The 9,167-nt window shown below is 32.5% G+C and overlaps 1 non-coding gene across 1 annotated transcript; it reads left to right on the top strand.

Annotated features, from left to right (window-relative positions):
• The first annotated feature begins 1,383 nt into the window (after positions 1-1,383).
• LOC113743777 (U1 spliceosomal RNA) lies at positions 1,384-1,544 on the top strand. The gene has a single exon (XR_003461199.1). It is a non-coding gene; the product is annotated as a U1 spliceosomal RNA (small nuclear RNA).
• The last annotated feature ends 7,623 nt before the right edge of the window (positions 1,545-9,167 follow it).

Genomic DNA, 9,167 nt, shown 5'->3' on the forward strand with positions numbered 1-9,167 from the left:
ACAAAAAACAATCACAAATTACCAGGTTTGCTGCTTCTAACCTTTCTTTATTTCGATATAGTCAGGAAAGAAATAGGAATGAGATAGCAAAAATGGTAGCTATTAAACATTTATCCTTTAGTTTTGGTGAAAAGTTGGGTTTTAAGAAATATTGTCAAAATGCTTTAAATCCTCAATTTAAATCTGTTCTTAGAACCATTCTTAGATGAACACTTAAAAATATTAGTAATGGAGGAAAAAAAATAAGTAATTTAATTATTTGCATATTTAGATAGTCGTGTGTTCATATGTTCCAATATTTGGAGTGATCATTTGGCAAACACATTCTTTTATGGCCATAACTTGTCATTGGATTGATAATGAGTGGAATATGCAAAAAAGAATGATACATCACACTACTTTACATATTTTTAAAATGATTAGTATTATATTGGAAGAACATGGTCTATGTAAAATAATTTTTTTTTTTCAATTGGCTTTGATAATGCATCTGCAAATACCGCTTCTATAAGAGAGTTACGAGATCTTTGTCGACCCAGATTAGGTAGTAAATTTTTTCATATTAGATGCACATGTCATATTTTAAATTTAGCTGTACAAGATGGTTTAAAAGCACTTGAAAATCATATTAAACCTATTTGAAAAGCAATTTCTTATTTGTGGGCACACCCTGAAGTAATAAAAGAATGGAGCACTCTTTGTAGGGCTAATGGAAAAAATCGCAAAAGATTATCAAGAGATGTTCCTACCTGTTGGAATTCAACATTTGAATTAATCAACCAATCTTACAAATATAGTGAATTATTATTTGCATTCTTTGCTACTAACATGACTGATATAATGTTGCTTGAAAATAATTGGATTGTTTGCAATAAAATTTTAGAAGTTTTAACAATTTTTAATGATGGTGCTTATACTTTGTCTGTCAATAAGATTGTTTCCTCTCAATTCTACGAACCTATTACAACTCCAAAAATTTAATTTCTACAATGTCCAAGCAAATTTATCCAACTCAGCTAGCAATAATAATCGCATTATCGGGGCAACTACAAAAAGAATTGCTGGCGACAAAAAAAAAAGAAATACTGTATTTACTTATTAAAAATGGCTAACAAAAATAAAAAAAGATAGAAAAATCCACCATATCAAATTGGAATATTATTTATTTATTCATTTGTTTTTTTATTGCGGGTTGGAGTCTTTTTTTACTTTAGAGGAAGATCTCGCAATTTCATAGGAAACACCATAAAACCGAATCCCAATAGGCAAAGACAACGGAGCTATAATCAAACATGCTCGTTCCCAAGTTCCCACATCGAAGAAACAAATAGGCAAGGCGGCTTGAGTACTCTTATAAAATGCTATGGTTTGACAACGTAAAACATACTTACCTGGACGGGGTCTATGGGCGATCAAGAAGGCTCATGGCTTAGGTTGGTGACCTCCATTGCACTTGGGAGGGGTGCCTGCCTATGGTCTCCCCAAGTGGGAGAGCCAACGTCATAATTTGTGGCAGTGGGGGCCTGCGTTCGCGCGGCCCCTGCCCATCTCTAGTTGTTAAATCTTCTGTGGTTTTGGTCGTATTCCTCTTTGGTTCCACAGCCATGAAAGTGTGAAACTTTTGTTTTTGTTGTAGAATGCCATGAAAGACAGTGTCTGCAAAAAGGCATGATATTGATGGTTTGGTTGGCTCTGCGTTATGTTTACTATAGGCATGGAAATCGTATTCACGTGCATCACCACAGTAATGTTCAGCCGAAGATGAAAAAGAAAAGGAAAGAGGAAGATAGCTTTCTTTATTGTGGTGAAATGAGAAATTTGGCAACAAAATGATGGAAAATAATAACTAGGAAATAATATTAAGTAATTAATCTTAAAGCAGTGGCGGAGTCAGGAAAATATCTCAGTAGGGGCAAAATAACACTAAAATTTTTTATCTGCTCTTTTTCTAGTCTTTTAAGCAAAAAAAAAAAAAAAAAAATTCACCAACAAGTACAAATGATACGTATATTCTATGAAAAACATAAAAAGACAAACTCAAAATTATTAATGTAATAATAATTTTATTTCAAAAACAAACTAAACTATTTACAATTGTTCACGACGAGTTTTCATATTTTGATAACGGTTTGCAACTTTCTCATTTTGAACTTCACGAAGTATATTTTTCTCAATATAAGTAACTAAACAATCATTCATTCAAGTGTCTCCCATTTTATTTCGTAATCGATTCTTCACTATATTCATAGTTGAAAAAGCCCTTTCTACTGTAACTGTAGCAACAGTCAAAATCAAAGCTAACTTTAAGAGCATATAAACCAATGGATACACAATATCTCTCTTAGTCTCCACCAACCTTTGAGTTAGATAAGAGATTTTTCTTAAATCGAGAAATTCCTTAGCTGATTTCAAGTCATTAATATAAGTATCCAATTCAGTGTCAAGTGCAAGAACATCTAACTTAGAATATCCAATTCAGTATGGGATGGCAGATGGGATGTGCTTATCAACAAAGTTCGGTGCGGATAGATTTGTGGCTCTGTTGGGGGAAAATGGGAAACCAAAGGAGCAATAAATAATGGAGGAAAGGGAAATTGGGAAGTGGGGACAAAGGAAGTAAATAATGGATTAAGAAAGAGAGACCGTCGGTTGTGGGGGGAAAATTGGGGACGATGAGGAAAGGGAATTTGGGGAGTGGGGGCACACCCAAAATTACATTAAAATTATATAAATATTATAAGAATTTAAGGGGGCCCCAGTGCCCCCACCTTAAATATGCCCTGTCTAAAAGTGATTAAATGGACAGACACCAAACTCGATTTGGGACAACACTGTAAATTCTTTACTACGTCATACTTTGATTAAATTGTAGACAGATTACGCAAAATTGATTTATAATCCCTTAAAAAATATTGAGGTTTGGACCGCATAATGGAATTTACCCCTCAAAAAACTAGTGTATATATATTATGGTTTAACTATTAGGACAGATAAACTAGAGGTCCTGGATTTAAATTTCTATGTTCCTGTTTTCGTTTCTTAAATCTCATATCAAAAAATTTAAAAAAAAAAGATTACATGACCTGATTTTAGGCGAAAATTTTAACTACTATAAGAACTGAGGCAATTTGCGTAGTGCCATATTTGTCAATTCATTTATTGAGCTTTTTGGAAACTTATTTTATCAATTTATTATCATTATTGTTGTGATTATTATTGTTGTTACTATTATTAATTACTATTATTGTCATTATTACTATTGTCATCATGGTAATTGTCATTGTCGTCGTTGTAATCATCATCATCATGTTATATTTAGTGAAAATTCTTTGGTCTCTTTACATACTATTCTCTCAATAGTATCCCTCAATGATGATATTGGTATAAATTTACCATTTTTAAACTTGTGAGTATCTAATGGTGAAGGTTACTCATTACACCACCTAATGGTGGATTTAGCTTGAAGGTACAATATCGAAAAAGGAAATTAGAATCTCCCTATAATTAGTAGGTTTTAAGGTCCTTTGAGAGTCAATTACCAATAACTATGATATAGTGCTATGAATAGACAGGCATGTAGGATTGTAAAGATCAATCTGAAAAATTTCACCTTATGTGTCTAACGGGCTTGATACGATTCTTAGTACATCAAGACGAATCGAGAACGTGAACCACAAGTTTTGGATCTAAATTAGGGTATAACGTTTGGGGATGGATGTCTTAATCTATCTTGGACCGCTCAAGAAAGATTAACACGGATAGAATGACGCCATAATCAAAATGAATATTTGATTAATAAGTCGAGGAAGCACCTTAGGCCAATTCTAAGATGTTCAAGAATGGTTTTCACAAACCAAGAGAGCTCTTTCTCATAGGGAAGAATCTGAAAATTTTCTCAAATATTATTCACTTGTGAAAAATGTTAAAAACTAAGGCATATTTATAACCTTTTATATGACCCAACTTCTAATCGAACTACAACTCAATTAACTAAATATTAACTACTAAGAATGGACTCTTAAAATTTGGCCAACATGGCATTAATATGGCTTACTATGGTTAACATGACCTTAAGCCAATTATTTCCATCAACTAATGACTCACTAATTCCAAACTAATCACGGATTAATTGGAAATTTGCTAACAAAATATTGACACTAACAATTGTAAAGCTAAGCCAAACTAACAACTACAGGAAACGACACTTGACTTGATGATTAATGATCGCAAATTCGGTCCAAACAACTTGAACTACTTCATTGCTGGCTAGATTCCCTATCAAGGCTAGGTAGAGATTGGGCTTATATATGAGACCCAATTTAAATGTGAGCCAAGTTTTGACTTCATTAAATTTAGCCCCAATTAACGCTTAGTCAAAATAATTATATGTAATAAAGTATATACTTAATAATCATATTAATATAGTTTGTAATATATATGTATATATATATATCAAAGTAATAAGATATAATGTGATATTTATATTGGTGTGTAGACAAAATTATGTGATAATTGTGTGCTAATAGGTCGAAAATCCTAATGCTTTTGTGAACTGAGTATGCACCCCACAAGGTAAGTCCAAAGCCTAAAATTTTTTACTTTAGCCTTTTTTAGGATACATTAAGTTTGAACTTGTCAAAACCTAACAAAATCTAACTCAAAAAATCCAGTTGACAACTCTACCGACATACCTCATATGTCATACCACAACTAACAAACAAGTTTAAGGGGGTTCGAAGTGCTTATAAAAAGCTATTTCTGGGCAAAATATACTTATCAAAATGGAGTCAATGGGTGATTATGAAGATGGCTTAGGTTGGTGACCATAGAGCAGTGCTAGTCCATGATAGGAATGGCAACAGGGCGGGCTTAGGACGGGGTCCCCCGTCCCGTTGCCCAATACTTCTCGCCCGCCCCCATCCCCCGCTGCCCCTGCCCCACCCCACTTCCCTCGCAGGTGCCCCTGCGGAGTTAATAAAAATTTATTATTTAATTTTATTGTAGTCAAATTTTTGCAAATAATTAAGTACTAAAATATCAATACATTATCAAATCATTATTCATTGTAATTTTACAATTGAAACTCATAAAAACAATCAAACAAAAACTATTTGAATACAATCCAACATGATGAAACAAATATAACTAAAGTAATCAAGTTTTCACTTTTGAAATAAATACAATCACTAAGTCGCTATTGTATTTTTTTTTGAGAAAAAATGTGCTATTATGTTAAGTATAATTAGGAATTTAGTATAAATGTATTAGTAAATTTAGTATAAGTAATTAATAATTTCTATTAGTATACATGTATAATTATTAGTATAATTGACAATATCAATTAGATTTTTGATATGTCAAGTTGTTGTGTTTCTTGAAGTTCTTGAGAATTATTGTTGGCTGTCCGAATAAATTCTTGGAGTTTTCTTGAATTTCTTGATTCAAATTGTGAAGTTCTTGAACTTTTGAAGTTCTTGGCTGCTCATCATGTTTCTTGAAGACTCTAGATTTTTTTTTTCCTTGAAGTTGTGAACAAACCAGCAACTTTCTTGAAAATCTTGAACGTATTTTGGGGTTTCTTGGGAATCTTGATTACCTTTGTGCAATTCTTGGTCTGTTGCATCCATCAAAAATCGATTCTTGAAGAAACAACAAATCTTGGAATCGGTTCTTGATGTCAAAACCCAAATCAGGTTTGGCTGTGAAAAAAAAGGGGGAAAAGAAGCAGCCTTGAATCTGGTCTTTAAGCTACCCAAGAACCAAATTTCCAAGTCAAAGTTGGAATCAAGAAACGATTGGAACAAAACAGTCCAACCACCCCAAGGTTTTGTCCAAATTGGATTAGATTTTCTTGTTTAAGTTCCAAAGTCAAATCTGGCAGTTTTTTGTTCTTTTGAACTTTAAGTCGGTTGAACCAAAGCTGCAAATAAGTTTTGGAAGCTACAAAAAACACAGCTTGAAACTTAAGCAATAAACAGTTCAGCCGTTTTAAGTCCAATACAACTCGGTTTAGGATTTCCATTGCCTAATCTCTCTGAATTCAAATCTGTTGTTAAGGTTGGTTATTCCAGCCAAGAAATCCTATTTTGGGTCTTGATTTGTGTGGAAAAAGTCAACTTTCTGGTTGTTACAAGTGTTCCAAGCATATTCCTTGTGTAGACACCAAAAATTTTGTGTCATTTATTTTTTTTATCTATTGATTTTATTTTTTTTATTTTTATTTTGTTTTATTTTATTTTTATTTCTGACTTTTTTTTAAAAGAAAATCATCTCAAATTCAATTTTTAGAAAATTAGAAAGAAAAGAAAAGGAAAGACAGAAGAAAAGAAGAGAAAAAGAGATTCATCAGATTTTTGTTAAAAAAAAAAAAATTTCATGCACGCGCGCTGTCCTTCTTCATTGTTTCGGCCACAAACCAGAAAACAGTACAAGGAGTTGCAGCTGGCATTTTGGAGCAATTTTGATGCGTTTTTGCTTCCCTTTCTTTTCCTCCAAACCTTGCCAGTACAAGGCCACGTAACCTCAACAAGAATCATCAAGAAACATCTAGAAAAAAGGGATCAAATGGCTCCAAATGAGCCACAAAAACCCAACTTAATCTCAGCCTTCTTTCTGAGCGTTTTGATCAATTTGGCTCCATATAAAAGCAAGAGAAAGGCTTGAAAACACGGCATTAGGGTAAGAGAAAGGTAGGAAGAGAGGTGGAAAAGCAAAAAGGGAGAGAAAAGAGAGAAAATGGGAAAAAGAAGAACAAGAAAATTTCTACAAAAATACGTGACCGGGCTGAGCCATCAGCCTACTTTCTCATCAAATACTGATTAGATTTCGAGCTCTTAGAATGATTTCTTTACTTCTATACTTTCTTGGGATGTATTAGGACAACTTTTGTTCAGAAACAATTTAGAAAAAACAACTCCAAGTCCGTTGAATCGAGACCCAAATTCGCGAAACTGTCAACCCTTGAAGAAATTTCGCAACAAGAACTGAGCTTCAATTTGCGACTTTCCCACCTCTAGATCTGCTTCTTTCACGATATAACGCATTGTGTCACCTTTTTGAGCGTCAAAGATAATCTTTTTTCATCTTTTTGCTTTTGCATACATCAGATTTTGCATCAAAAAAATGTTAAAATTTTGTGGTTGTACTTGTTGTTGGTTTCCTTCTTTTTTTTTTCTTGTGATTTTCTCTTTCTTTTGCTGGTTGTTAGCCCATATTTTCATCTCATTATACTGAGTTTGGACGCTTAGACCTAGTGTTAATAAGATATTGGGTGCTTGGGAATCATCTTGCATAATTTTCGGTTGAATGGAATGGGCAGCAAATATGCAGAAGAAGATGTTTCGAACTAGTTTGCATGCAGTTTTCATAAATTGCATTTTGAACCTAGAACTTTCACATAATTTTATTGTAGCCCAAAACCTGGAAAAATTGGATTATTTTTCTCCCTTCTAAGTTTTAATCCTCTTTGGCATATTTTAAGTATGTTTTTGAGCAAATTATTTCTGTATTTTGGGATGTAATTAGGGCTTCATAATTTTTAATAGATCTAAGGGCTTGTTGGGTATTAAGATGGGATAAGAATTGGAATAGGGTTAGTTCTTTGCCATTTAGGGAGTTGGTTTTGGTTTATTTTTGGTTGGGTTTTCACTTGGGCTTAAGGGCCAAAATCCATGCATTTTGGTTGGGTTGGTTTGGTCAACAAGATGGGCTAGTCCGCCTTTCTTCCTTGGACATCAGCTGGGCCAGATGGTCTTTTGCCCAAGAAAGTGACAAAAAAACGGCCAGCGGCTTGGTTTTCTTAAGAAATCTGATAGAAAATTGAGATCTGGTCCATGTACTTTTGAGTAATTTCAGTATAACTCTAAAAACTTTGCATTTCTTTCAATTAGTTCCCTAATTTAATTGTAATTTGATCCATAACCTTTATTTTTCTTTAATTTTGACCCATGATCTTTGTAATAATTATAATTTGACCTAAAAATTTCTTAAATTTTTGCAATTAGGTCCCTAACATCTTTAATTTCTTAAATATAAGTTGATTTTCTTCTTTAATTTTAATTATGTTTCATTTATATGCTTTTAATTGGTAGATTTCATGGTTATTTCCATCTTTTTATAACAATAAAATGAATTTGCCATATGTTTACATTTTATTCTTCTTATTTGTTAATCAAATTGGTGCCTTGACCATTTTGTTGATTTTAGAATATAAATAGGGCAAATTCCATCCCATTTAACCACAACTTCAAAGGCGGTACCTTCTATTATTATTTTAAATCTTTTTATGTGCTTCTATGTGTTTTTATGTGTAATTGCATGTTTTGAGTGCTTTTTCTTTTATTTACTCATTTTAAGTTTCATTTATTTTATTTAATTTTGATAATTATTTGAAAAACATTTAAATGGCAAATTGTAATAGATAGATGCCCAATAAAAGTATTTAGCTAGACTATGTAATAGATAGGTTTTATTTTTGCCAAAAAAATGTAATTAGTTAGATGAATGTAATAGTTAGATTGTTATTTTTCAAATTCCCCCTTAGATTGTAATTAGGGTCCCAAATGTAATAGTTAGGTATTATTTGCTTGTGTGCTTATATGTTTATTCGCTTTTTTTAAGGTCTTTGCATCTATATATTATATATATGTGTTACGTGCTCTATGTGCTTTATATGTTTATTTGTTTTAATTATGTTTATATGATTTATTTATTTATAATAAATGCATGACATTACCACACTAGTCCAATGCTAGTTGTGGCTTTTTCTCTCGATTTCTTACTAGTCCAATGCTAGTGAGAGCCCATAGAAATGGGTTAGTCCAATACTAGACCCTTTAGGCCATCCGCGCACTAGAATCATATTTTTTATGTGACATTTATTACATTTCATGCATATTTTTCATTTTTAGGATATTTTTTCTTACCTTGCAGGATATTCCCTTTTATACTATTTCCCTTATCCCTATATGTGCGAAACATGACATTTAGATTTGCATTTCATTTAGGAAATTAGAAGTAGATTAATTCATTTGCTTGATTAGGTTAGGAAAATCACCCTTCAAATATGAGAAATGAACGAGTATGGTTTCTTAGTCTTAGCACGCTTTTATCCCCTCTATAAAAAAGAAAATTGAGTTACGATTCTTAGCATCCCATACTCGTTATGT

The sequence above is a fragment of the Coffea arabica genome, chromosome 1e (assembly GCF_036785885.1).
Source record: "Coffea arabica cultivar ET-39 chromosome 1e, Coffea Arabica ET-39 HiFi, whole genome shotgun sequence".
NCBI classification, from domain to species: domain Eukaryota; kingdom Viridiplantae; phylum Streptophyta; class Magnoliopsida; order Gentianales; family Rubiaceae; genus Coffea; species Coffea arabica.